The sequence below is a fragment of the Arachis ipaensis genome, chromosome B08 (assembly GCF_000816755.2).
Source record: "Arachis ipaensis cultivar K30076 chromosome B08, Araip1.1, whole genome shotgun sequence".
In the NCBI taxonomy this organism is placed as follows: Eukaryota; Viridiplantae; Streptophyta; class Magnoliopsida; order Fabales; family Fabaceae; genus Arachis; species Arachis ipaensis.
The window spans coordinates 13606013-13619977 of NC_029792.2; positions in this window are offsets into that span (position 1 = coordinate 13606013).

Consider the following 13965-nt stretch of genomic DNA (forward strand, 5'->3'; position numbering starts at 1 on the left):
GATTTTTTTAAATCAAATTTTTAATAAATTTTAGTATAAGATAATAAGAAAACCAATATATCCTATAGAAGCATTCATTCTCAAAAACTTTAGAAAACAAAATGATGGTTTTAGTGGCTAAGAGAAAGGGGGTTGAATCTTAGCCCCTTTTTGCTTGCTAACACTTGCTGGACTTAGAGGAGACTTCTCTGTTTTTAGCTCGTCCCTAGCCACGAGACTTTTTCATTTTGTCTCGTCACTTGGCACGAGACATTTTTAGTTTTTACTCCTGTGCAGTAGAAAACAGAAATGGAGTAGGAGAGAAAGAAGATTACACCCATATATATCCTGGTTCAGCTGCTAAGTGCAGTGCAGCCTACATCCAGTCTCCATCACAAACATGATGGAATTTCACTATAATCTTCCAGATTACAAACTGTAAAGTGCTAACCCAACTTACAAGGGATTCCCACAGAATCATGAAACACAACATAGATGAACAAAGGAACTCTAAGACATCTATGGCTTTTTCTTTTAATTTTGCACTCTCTGCCTTTTTTCGCTCTATGGCTTTTTCATACAAACCTCACTGTTTGCCTTTTTTCCATGAGACTCAAGACATGACAAAATTAAACAGAAAAATACTAAACATAATACGTTGAAGGAGAAGAAAATCTGTAAGCTTAGGTAGCTTTGAAAATCCTGTGCCTTGCACTCTCACTGCTTACTTCTAACTCCTTGCTCCAACCAGTGGCTGTTCCCCATTTTTTATATAAGAGAGAAGCCTCCACACTTGAAGCCAAAAACCCAAGCCAACTTCTTCTTCCTTCAAGAAACCGGTTCGGCCACACAGAGAGAGAAGAGATAACCATGCAAAACCCAACATGCAATTACCTCTAGTCCTTCCTTGGTCATATTAGCTTTGAAATCCTTTCAGGAAGTGTAATGGAATCCGTTGGAAGCATTTGAGGATTTGTTTTTTCTTTGCTTCATGGATTCGGACAAATCATGAGGAATTCTCATGGAATTGGGCTTGGTTGCAATAATCAATAAATTTCTAGCCCAATAATAACATTTGCTTTCCTGATAAAATTTGGAACGGATCAAGCATAGGAAACTTTCATCAAAATTAAATATGGGCTTGGTTGCAATAACATTGAGCTTGGCCCATTAATACAACAATTCAGCTACATAATAGGAAACATGTAGCAAGGCTGATTGTTGGTTTTAGTTTGGGCTAGCAACATATTTATTTTCCAGCCCAAGTAAATCTGCATAGCAAAAATAAATATTAGCATATGTGAATTAATATTTTTGCTATTTATCAAAGTAATAATGTTTGGTCATCACAAATATTAGTCTTAGAGTTTTCCAAACTCATCAATCTCCCCTTTGATGACAAACATTATTAAAATTGAAATGGAAAGAAATTTAAAAAAATTGAGTATGAGAACTCCCTTTGAAGATTGAATTTCTCCCCCTTTCTAAATGTCACATGGCTCCCCCTTGATGTATGCTTATTTTACCAAGGGAAGCACTAACCTGTAACATTTTAATCAAGCTTCAAGCAATAATGTTATTTAGCATGTTATATGATGCTAAATGCTTGATTTATGAGCAGTTTTAATTGATAATCAAAACTCATTTGATATCATAAACTGATTTACTGCTCAAACATTACCACAAAACAAAGTTGTTCAAAAATTTCAAATATTTTCCAGTCAAGATATCAGAGCCATATTATTCAAGTAAGGAAAATATTTTGAATCACATACGATCATATCAAAACATGGCAACTGTTAGATATCACAATTTAAAGGAACTGCCAAAAATAAATTTTCAAACCAGCATGTTTACCAAGATGAATAAGAATATTCCTATTTCAATACAAGCATGTTCATCAAGATAAATCAACAATCAGGCATTCATATGATCAATACAAACATATTGTCAAACATCATCATAAACCAAATGCCAAGTGCATTTCCAACAGCAGTAACCATAGTAAAACAAATGCAATAACAACATGCATTCTTTAAACAAGGGAGATCATGAATTTTCAATTTGAAAATTTCATCCCCTGTTTCAGCAAATCCTCCCCTGTTTTCATTAGTTTCAATTTCAATTTTGGAAACTAATTTTCCTCCCCCTTTTGTCATCAAGGGGCACCTGCACAAAATATGAACAACACAACAAAATATCCATAATAAAGTAACAAGAGTGTAGCAAAGTATCACAGAGCAATGAGTATCAAGTCATGCTCCTACAAAAAACAGATTGAGTCTAATGGAGCCAATATCAAATAAAGTAAAGAAACAGTCATTAATCATCAGAAAGATTGATCTCTGAACCAGAATCATCTTCATAATCTCCTGTTCCCATGTCATCATCAAAGCTTTTAATCATGAAACCAACTCTTTCGTGACATTTCTTCCAAGCCCTTTCCTGATCATATTCTAATTTCCGGGCAGCCTTGTGAGATTTACGCATTAACTTAGCCATATTGCGAAACTCTTTGAGAACCTCCTGGATTGATTGAGTGACATCTGAGGATTCAGGACGGCTCTCCAGATCACTGAGAGATGGTTCAGAGGGAACAGACCGCTTGCCTTTCTTGCCCGAAACTCCTCCTCCTTTAATCATGGAAACCTTGTTCTCAACAGATTCATTAGACAAATCAACCTTAAAGTACTCAAATATACATGTAAGGAACATGCCATATGGAAGATTAGTCTTTTTAGTACTCTTTACTGCTTCCCACATATGACGTATCATAATATAAGCAAATGAAATTGGGGTAGAAGTAATGAGAGCAAATAGGATAATAGAGTCAGAAACTGTTACTCTATGGTGAGAATCACTTTGAGGAGTGAGGATATGAGTGATGATACGGTGCAATAGAGAGTTCTCCGAGCCGAGGACTTTGTGAGTTGGGATTAATCCATCTAGTCCAGAAAGGTTTGCACAGATGTGTTGCAAGACAGCTTGTTGTGTGATTCCTACTTGATCATCCCATTTATCAATCATGTAAACTTTTGGTCCTTCATCTTCATACCCAAGAGTAGTACCTATGGTTTGTGGATTGAGAGTTATGTAAACACGCTTGACGTAAGAATGGATTGAGCCATCAATCAAACGCATGTTTGCATAGAATTCCCGGACCAGCTTCGGGTAAACCAGTTTCTGAATGTGAACCAGAGGGGTCCATTTCAGAGCATCAAACAGAGAAGAAAAGTTGATTCCTTTGGTGGCCAGATTTTCAAGATTCACCAAGTAAGAGGGGCAGAGATGTCGTTTTAGCAAGACCTCTTTGTGAAATTCATAGAACGCACACGAGTAGAACCTAGAGAGATCAAAATGGGAATGAGGTTTGTGAAACTTGTTCTTGAATTCGAGTGACTCCAAATTCGCAGGTTCCTTAGTATCATGCAACACAAAGTTTTTCTGCCTCTTTTGAGAGCTCCTTGCATGTGGAGTGGATCTTTTCGGTGATGATTAAGGAGGCGAGGTATGTGACTCGTCTTCATCCTCTTCAACACTAGGTTCCTTGGCCTTTCCAGATTTGCCTCTCCCTGACGTTTTCTTAGCAACGACCTTACGGCGCATGGTTTCGGTCCTTTTGGATGGAGGGGAATGAGTAGAAGATGAGGGAGAATGGAGATGGATTTGTGTATGGGTTGGAGGTGATGAAAAAGGTGGGTTTTTTGGAATGGGGGTTCGGCTACTTCTCCTAAGAGCAGTTTTCTTTTTCATGGTAGGAGAAATGAGGAGGTTGAATATGAAGGGGTGAGTGCCGAAAGAGAGTGAGGGTGGAAGGAGGTTAGTGGTGCAATAAATGAGGATTGGAGAGAGATGATGGGGAAGTTAATGACCATAATGGCACGGTTATTAACCAAATGGGAGTTTCAAAAAGTGATAAAAAGGGAGTTTTCCTTGAATCAAGGGATTAGTTGGAAGGAAAAGATATGATTTGACAACATGCTTCTTCCAACAAGATTTGAAAAGACAATCCAAGGGATTTTGTGATTTTATTTTCAAAGAAAGAATAACTAACTAAACTGCCATGGTGGGGTCAGGAATTATTAGGTGGGGCCCATGAAAATTTAAATCTGCGTTGCCTCCCCTTTGATCATAGCTCCTCCATCAAGCTTGCATTTTTATCTCGTCCAAACCTACGAGACAAAACTGAACAGAGTTAAAAATTCACAAATTTTCAATGAAACTTAAATCAAACATTCCCAAACTCTTTCTCAAGGTACAGAATCTGTCTTCACAGAGGGGTTTTGTAAAAATATCAGCAATTTAGTCTTCAGATTTTACAAATTGAATATCAATAGTTCCCTTTTGCACATGTTCTCTAATGAAATGATATTTAATTTCAATGTGCTTTGTTCTTGAGTGCAAAACAGGATTTTTTGAGATGTTTATAGCACTCATATTATCACAAAATAAGGGTATACTATTGATTTTTAATTTGTAATCTTCTAATTGTGTTTTTAACCAAATTAATTGAGTGCAACATGCAGATGCGGAAATGTATTTTGCTTCAGCTGTGGATAAAGCCACTGTGGCTTACTTTTTGCTTGACCACATATTGAGTGAGCTTCCAAGGAAGTAACACATGCCGGATGTGCTTTGTCTATCCACTCTATCTCCCACAAAATCTGCATTACAAAACCCTACTGCACAAAAGTCATCAGATTTAGGATACCATAATCCATAATCACAAGTTCCCTTAATATATCTAATGATGCGCTTAACAGCCGTGAGATGGGGTTCTTTTGGGTGAGATTGGAACCTTGAACATACACCCACACTTTGGACAATGTCCGGTCTAGGGGAGGTAAGGTACATGAGTGAACCTATCATTCCCCTATACTTTGTTTCATCTACATCTTGACCATCATCATCCTTTTCAAGTTTTGTATTGGGATGCATTGGTGTACCCATTGCTTTGGAATTTTCTAGGCCAAACTTTTTAATAAGTTCTTTTGCATACTTTCCTTGGTAAATAAAAGTGCCACTAGGAGTTTGTTTAATTTGGAGGCCAAGAAAGAAGGTAAGCTCTCCCATTAAACTCATTTCAAACTCACTAGTCATGAGTTTTCCAAACTCTTCACACAAGGAAATGTTGGCCGATCCAAAAATAATATCATCAACATAAACTTGAACAAGGAGTATATCATCATTAGATGCTTTAATAAATAAAGTAGTGTCGGTGGTACCCCTTTGAAATTGATTTTCCAACAAGAAGGCACTAAGCCTTTCATACCAAGCTCTTGGAGCTTGTCTAAGACCATAAAGAGCCTTAGTTAATTTGAAAACATGATTTGGAAACTCTTTTTGTTCAAAATCGGGGGGTTGTGCCACATACACTTCTCTATCAATAAAGCCATTAAGGAAAGCACATTTAACATCCATTTGAAATATTTTGAAACCTTTATGAGCGGCATAGGCAAGAAGCAATCTAATTGCTTCCATTCTAGCTACCGGAGCAAAAGACTCATCAAAATCTATTCCCTCTTCTTGATCATAACCTTGGGCCACTAATCTAGCCTTGTTACGAACAACTTGTCCATCCTCACCAAGCTTATTTTTAAATACCCACTTAGTACCCGTTACCTTCTTACCATCCGGATGAGGTACCAATGTCCAAACCTCATTCTTGTCAAATTGAGCAAGCTCCTCTTGCATGGCCTTGACCCAAGATGGATCTTCAAGAGCTTGTTTGACATTGTTGGGCTCTATTTGTGACAAGAGAGCAACATTGCTAGGTTCGGCTTGCCTTTTGGTGGATGATCTTGTTGTTACACCATGAGAGGGATCACCAATGATGAAGTCATGAGGATAACCCCTCATAGACTTCTATTCTCTAGGCTTTCGGACAGGTGTAGAGCTTTGATGATCTTCTGGTGGTCTCACTGTTTTAGTTGCTCGTGCCTGCTCAGGAGACAAAATGGAAATGTCTCCTCCAATCTGACGAGACAAAACCGAGCTGACAGATTCTTTATTTTGCACAGATTTGGGATTTTCTTTATTTGGTTCCAGCCTCTTCACAATCTGAATCAATATCCTTCACAATACTAGGAATTAAGTTAGAATCACAAAAAGTAACATGTATGGATTCCTCTATGGTTCTATGCTCTTTGAGATAAACTCTATAGGCCTTGCTTGTGGTGGAATATCCAACAAACATTCCTTCATAGGACTTTGGATCAAACTTTTCAAGATTTTCTTTATTATTAAGCACAAAACATTTGCATCCAAAAACATGAAAGTACTTAAGATTTGGAGGGGTTCTTTTCCATAGCTCATAAGGGGTTTTCTTTAACCCTTTTCTAATGATTGTTCTATTCAAAATATAACATGCTGTGTTCACAGCTTCAGCCCACAAAAATTTAGGAATCTCATTCTCACATAGCATAGCCCTAGTCATCTCTTGAAGGCTTCTATTCCTTCTTTCAACCACCCCATTTTGTTGGGGGGTTCTAGGACATGAAAAATTATGAGAAATTCCTAAGTCATCACAGAATTTTTCAAAATCTTGATTTTCAAATTCTCTTCCATGATCACTTCTCACATGAGCAATTTTCAAATCCTTTTCGTTTTGTATTTTCTTGCAAAGAGTGGAAAAGGCATGAAAAGCATCATTCTTATGAGCAAGGAAAAGTACCCCCAACCAAATCTAGAGTAATCATCTACCACCACAAGGCCATAGTGTTTACCTCCTAAACTTTGGGTTCTAGTAGGACCAAAAAGATCAATATATAACATCTCCAATGGCCTTTTGGTTGAGATTCCATCTTTTGATTTAAAAGAGGATTTTACTTGTTTGCCCAATTGGCAAGCATCACAAGTAAGATCCTTATCAAACTTGATGTTTGGAATTCCTCTAACCAAATTCCTTTTGACTAGCTTAGAAATTTGATACATGCTAGCATGACCCAACTTTCTATGCCAAAGCCATTTTTCAGATTCAAGAGATGTAAAGCATGTTACATTTTGTTCCTTTAAATCCTCAAGAGTTAATCCATACACATTGTTACACCTTTTAGCTTCAAATAAAATATCCCCAGTTTTCTCACAAACAACCAAACAAACAAACTTCTAAAAAACAACTTCAAAACCCAAATCACACAATTGACTAACACTAAGCAAATTATGTTTCAAACCATGTACAAGGAGAACATCATTTATACAAGAAGAAAATTTTTTACCAACTTTCCCAACAGCCACTATTTTTCCTTTTGCATCATCACCAAAAGTGACAAGACCTCCATCATATTCATCAAGCTTTATGAAGAAGGTTGTCTTTCCGGTCATATGCCTAGAGCATCCGCTGTCCATATACCACATATTTTCTTTCTGTTTGGATGCTAGGCACACCTACAAAACAAGCTTAAGTGACCTTAGGTATCCAAATTTTCTTGGATCCTTTGACGTTAAACCATCTCCTATGTCCTAAGCCATTGTAGTCAAAAACAATTTTATAGACCTTATCACCAACCATTCTTTCACCAAAAAAACATTGAATAGGAAAGTGTCCATTCGATTGCATAGCCTACAAAATCTTGGGGTTGCTGTTTTGTTAAAGTAGGTGGGGTCTTGATACCTTGTATCATTTGAAGATGAAGCAATGTTTTCAAAATGAAATTTTTTAGATTTATAAAACCCAACCCAGCCTTATCATAAAGAGGTTTTTGACTAGCCAGAATTTGATTCAGATTTTCAGAACTTTGGGTGAACTGGGCTAGGTCTTCCTTAAGTCTTTTAACCTCTTTAAGAAACTCTTCATTTTGTTTAAAACAACCCACATATGCAAGAACGAAATGATTACTTTCACAGCTCTTAATTTGGGCTCTTAACTACTTATTTTCTTCAACAAGATCACAAGCAGTTTCGGCCTCTCTCACTTTCTCTTTAAGAAAACTGTTTTCAGCTTTAAGAATGGTAATTTGTTGTTCAAGTTCTTGATTTTCCAACAGGAAGCATCTTATTTTTTCAGAAAGGTGGTCTATCATAAGATGAAGATCCTCAGTGTTAGGGTTATGAAAGACTACCTGATCTATGTGATCTGCCATGAGACATGGTTGTGACTTGGTCTCGGTTTCTTCATCATCATCATCTGAGTCATTCTCCAAGTCTTTCCATGAGGCCATCAGTCCCTTCTTCTTTCCTCTTTTCGGCTTTTCCTCCTTCTTTAACTTGGGACAATCAGATTTGAAGTGCCCCATTTCCTTGCAATTGTAACAGGTTACTTTGCTAAGGTCTTTCTTCATCTTCTTTGAGTTGCTGCCTTTGCCTTTGAGCTTCATCATTTTCCTGAATTTTTTTACAAACAACACAAACTCATTTTCAAGAGAGTTGTTACTGGATTCATCATCTAGAGGGTTAGTCACAGAAGAAAAAACAATTCCTTTCTTTTTTGAATCTTTTTTCAAATAGGTGTTTTCAAAAGCAAGAAGATTTCCTCTCAAATCATCAAGTGTCATGGAATCTAAGCTACCGCTCTCAGAAATAATTAAAGCTTTTGTTTCCCACTCTTTTGTAAGACATCTCAACACTCTTCTCACTAGCACAGATTCAGAATGTGTAATTCCCAGAGCATCTAAGCCAACAATGATGGAGTTGAACCGTTCGAACAGTTCATCAATGGATTCTCCTTCCTTCATTGCAAACATTTCATACTCTCTATTCAACATGTCTGTCCGAGTCTTCTTTACAATGGTGGTTCCTTCATGGGTGATTTGTAATTTGTCCCAGATTTCCTTTGCCGTTGTGCATCTTGATACCTGTTGGTACTCCTCAAAGCTGATAGCACAGTTGAGCAGGTTTACTGCCTTGGCATTTAATTCTACTTTCTTCCTATCTTCCTCGGTCCATCTTGCTTCTGGTTTGAGAGAGACTACTCCTTCAGCACTTGTGGTTGTTGGAAATTGAGGCCCTTCCAGGATAATCTTCCAAAGTCTATAATCCACTGCTTGTACAAATATCTTCATCCTCTCCTTCCAATAGGTATAATTTTTTCCATTGAAAAGAGGAGGTCTGTTGCTTGATTGACCTTCAGTCAGATTATAGGACACCACATTTACGCCACTGTTTTCTGCCATGAGGATCTTTACTCCAAGCTGCAAAGCTTGATCTCTTTGAGACCAAGCTCTGATACCAATTGATGGTTTCAGTGGCTAAGAGAAGGGGGGTTGAATCTTAGCCCCTTTTTGCTTGCTAACACTTGCTGGACTTAGAGGAGACTTCTCTGTTTTTAGCTCGTCCCTAGCCACGAGACTTTTTCATTTTGTCTCGTCACTTGGCACGAGACATTTTTAGTTTTTGCTCCTGTGCAGTAGAAAACAGAAATGGAGTAGGAGAGAAAGAAGATTACACCCAGATATATCCTGGTTCAGCTGCTAAGTGCAGTGCAGCCTACATCCAGTCTCCATCACAAACATGATGGAATTTCACTATAATCTTCCAGATTACAAACTGTAAAGTGCTAACCCAACTTACAAGGGGATTTCCACAGAATCATGAAATACAACATAGATGAACAAAGGAACTCTAAGACATCTATGGCTTTTTCTTTTAATTTTGCACTCTCTGCCTTTTTTCGCTCTATGGATTTTTCATACAAACCTCACTGTTTGCCTTTTTTCCATGAGACTCAAGACATGACAAAATTAAACAGAAAAATACTAAACATAATACATTGAAGGAGAAGAAAATCTGTAAGCTTAGGTAGCTTTGAGAATCCTGTGCCTTGCACTCTCACTGCTTACTTCTAACTCCTTGCTCCAACCAGTGGCTGTTCCCCCTTTTTTATATAAGAGAGAAGCCTCCACACTTGAAGCCAAAAACCCAAGCCAACTTCTTCTTCCTTCAAGAAACCGGTTCGGCCACACAGAGAGAGAAGAGATAACCATGTAATAACCAACATGCAATTATCTCTAGTCCTTCCTTGGTCATCACTCTTCATCAATCCGAGCTCTCCATCCTTGGCTTGCTCTCCAAGATGGATTTCTGGCCCTTGATGCTTCATGATGATGATGACTTCATCTGCTTCAATCTCTGCCTCAACCATCACTTCGCCACTCTAGCTACTTCCTGTGGTGGTTGAGCAGAATCAAAGACAAGCCATGCTTTAAGAATCTCCCTTGTTGGCCGAATCTTCTTCTTCCTTTTTGAGCATGGAGAGCTCGAGTTTATCTCACCAAATCTAACCATATTTGGTGAAGATCTCAGCCACAGCTCATTTTTATTTTAGTATGTTTTCTTGCCATCATTGTGATGGTCTTTAGGCTTGCTTTCTCTTCCTTTCGGTAGCTCATTTTTGCTTCCATGGCTATCAATGTTTCCTGTGTAATAACCGAAGAGAGAAAGGGATGAGAGAGAAGAAAGAATCTGAAGAAAAGCAATTTCAAAGTGGTTAAACTAATTAATTGAAAATAGCTTGCTTTTACTTCCCTTAGTTGGCGTGTAGCAATGATGCCATTAGTCAAATCAATCTTCTCTCACTTGCTTATATTCCCAATGCTTAAATTAGCTTTGAAATCCTTTCAGGAAGTGTAATAGAATCCGTTGGAAGCATTTGAGGATTTGTTTTTTCTTTGCTTCATGGATTCGGACAAATCATGAGGAATTCTCATGGAATTGGGCTTGGTTGCAATAATCAATAAATTTCTAGCCCAATAATAACATTTGCTTTCCTGATAAAATTTGGAACAGATCAAGCATAGGAAACTTTCATCAAAATTAAATATGGGCTTGGTTGCAATAACATTGAGCTTGGCCCATTAATACAACAATTCAGCCACATAATAGGAAACATGTAGCAAGGCTGATTGTTGGTTTTAGTTTGGGCTAGCAACATATTTATTTTCCGGCCCAAGTAAATCTGCATAGCAAAAATCAATATTAACATATGTGAATTAATATTTTTTCTATTTATCAAAGTAATAATATTTGGTCATCACAAATATTAGTCTTAGAATTTTCTAAACTCCTCACAAAATTTTATTAGAAAGTAAAATATCCTATCAAAATTTTGGGATCAATTTAAATTTAAAAAATATAAAAAAGAGGTTAGGATGAGTAATTATTCTATTTAGCTTTTAAAATTTGAAGTCAGACTACAAATCGTAATTCAAATCAATCTCTAGGTAGCGTTTGGTGGAGAGACAGAGACAGAAAGACTGAGACTGAGAGACAGAGACTAAGAGACAGAGATTGAAATAAATCTTAGTATTCTGTTTGGTGTAAAGTAGGAGACAGAAATTGATACAATAATGAAACTCTAATTTAATTTGTACAAAGGGTAAAATTGAAATTAATTAATTGAAATGAGGATATTTTAGGTATAAAATATTATTAAAGTTTCAATCTCCATCTCTAAAAATTTTAGTCCCCTGTATCCCTACTTTTTAGAGGTACTGAAATACTGAAATTTTAGGAACAGAGACAGAAATTTTAGTACCAGTCTCTGAACTAACAAACATGATACTGAGTCTCAGTCTCTCAGTCTCTGTCTCAGTACCTCAAAACAAACGCTATATAAATTTATGGCAAGTTAACTTGTTATGTTAGATAAAACAAAATGAAGTCATTTTATATTGACATCTAATTTTTAATGAATTGATGTCATTTCACATAAATGTGATTAAAATGTATTTCATTCTCACTACTGATGATAATAAAGTAATATTAAGTGTTAATATAAAGAGTAAATACCAAATCGACACTTGAAAGATTTTGACGTTGATAAAATAGTACTTGATCTTTGTTATTGACAAAATGATTTCCGAAAGATTTTAAAATTTGACAAAAGCGACCAACCATAAATAGAGTTACCTGGAGTCAAAGTTTAGAGATGACGTGTCAGTTAACAATTATAATAATTACAAAATTTACTCACTTTTAATTTTTATAATTTTAAAACATTCCAATTTCAATTTTTTAAAAATCCTAATTCCCTTTCTTCTGAAACCCTCATCTCTTCCCCTTCCTCATCATCATCTACCAATTTTCTTCTTCTTTCCCAATAAATTCCTCTTCATTTTCATTCGTTGCCGCCTCTACCTTCCTCCTTCTTACCCTTCTAACCAAAGATGCTTCTCTGATGTTAACTCCTTCTTCTCAAGACTCCACCCGTTTTTCATTTCTCATTTTTTTTCCACTTCGTAGCAACCAGACCCATACTCAAAATTCTCATCAACACAACTCACAAATGGATCTGCGTTGATGGCACCACCAACACCAATGGCTCCTACATGATTCAGATCGTAACCAAACTCCAAGTTGAGGTTCAGAGTCCTTTCCTGGTTGTTCATGTTGTTGTTGTTGTTGTTGTTGGCATCACCATATTGATACAGAGGAGGAAGGTTTGGAATAATGTTGTGAGATTGTTGAATAGAGTGTTTGTCATCCTTGTTGGGGAAGTTCAATTTAACTTTCTTTCCGCAAATCTTACGACCTTCTATCTCTGTCATAGGCCCTGGCGGCTTCTTTGGTGGTGTTGAAGGTTTCAAGCCAAACGCGAACACCTTTTCTTGGATCGCGAATCTCCGCCAATATTTTTCCTCTTCACACGCCTTCTCAATCGCAAACTGAACCATTATCTCAAGAATAAAGGGTCTTCCATTAGATGCCTTTGCAGCAGATCTCACTCTCTCTATCGTTATCACCACCACCACCAACACCACAACCACAACTACAACCACAGAGTCTCGTTAACCACCACCTAATTCCCAAAAATGACATCGTTGAGAGGAAAAAGAAGAAAAAAAGAGATTAGAGTTTTAAAAAATGATAATAATTTAGTAAAAGAGACGAGAGTTTTAGAAAAAAAAAGAGGATTAGGGTTTTTTTAAAAACTAAAATCTGAACTTTTTTAAATTATAAAAATTAAAAGTGAGTAAATTTTAACTGACACATTACCTCTATACCTGAATTCCAGGTTATTCAATTAACAGTTGGTCACTTTTGTCAAATTTTAAAATTTTTCTAGGATTATAATCAAATACCATTTTGTCAGCGTCAGAATCCACTAATTTAGTATTTACCTCTAATATAAAAGAGGTCATTTTATTTTATCTAATGTGACAAATTAATGTATAAGTGTGCACATCATTTATTAAGAAAAACTGATAGAAGTGAATAACGCAACTTAAAATCATAAATTTAAAAAGAGCATATATTTAAATACATTTCTAAAAAAATTTGCCTCACACGTTTTTGTTTTTAAGAAAATTTTATTGTATCGATATTTTTTAAATTTTATAAAAATAAGACATATAAATTCATACTTTAGTGAGATTTTATAAATTTTATTTAGATTAATAAATTTTTAAAAGTGAAATAAAAGAACTTATTATTTTATTTTTATAAAATTTAAAAATTTTAATGTAATATTTTTTGTTGAGATTAAAATATTGACACAAATTTTTTAAAAATATATTTAAATATATACTTATTTAAAAATTAAATTCGGGTCAATTAAAATTTTGGAATTTGAGTTGGAATTCAAATATTAACTCCAGGACAGTCATTGCGTCTAGCAAGATCGATGACTGAGTCAATTAGTGTGAGTTTTCAATTTGATTCTTCTTCCCTTATAACTTAGGCCAATTCTACTATGACCTGTCTAACTAAGTTTTGATTTTTTTTAAAATTATTTATTTTTATATATTTTAAATTAAATAATAACTTTTAATCTTTTTTAGTAAATAGTCACCACTTTTTAGGTACCATAGCATTTACCTAGAACTTATTTGACAACCTACAAATTAAAATTCATTCAAACTTTTTTTTTTTCATTTTGAAACAAATAAAAAATAACTTAAATTCGTTTGAAAATTTTAATTCTCACCTTTTTTTTTTCATTTACAAATCAAACAAAAAATAATCTGATTTTAAAATTAATTCTCACACTAAATCAATTTAATATGTCAAGTATAAAAAATATTTTTATTTGTATATTTTAATAATAAGTAA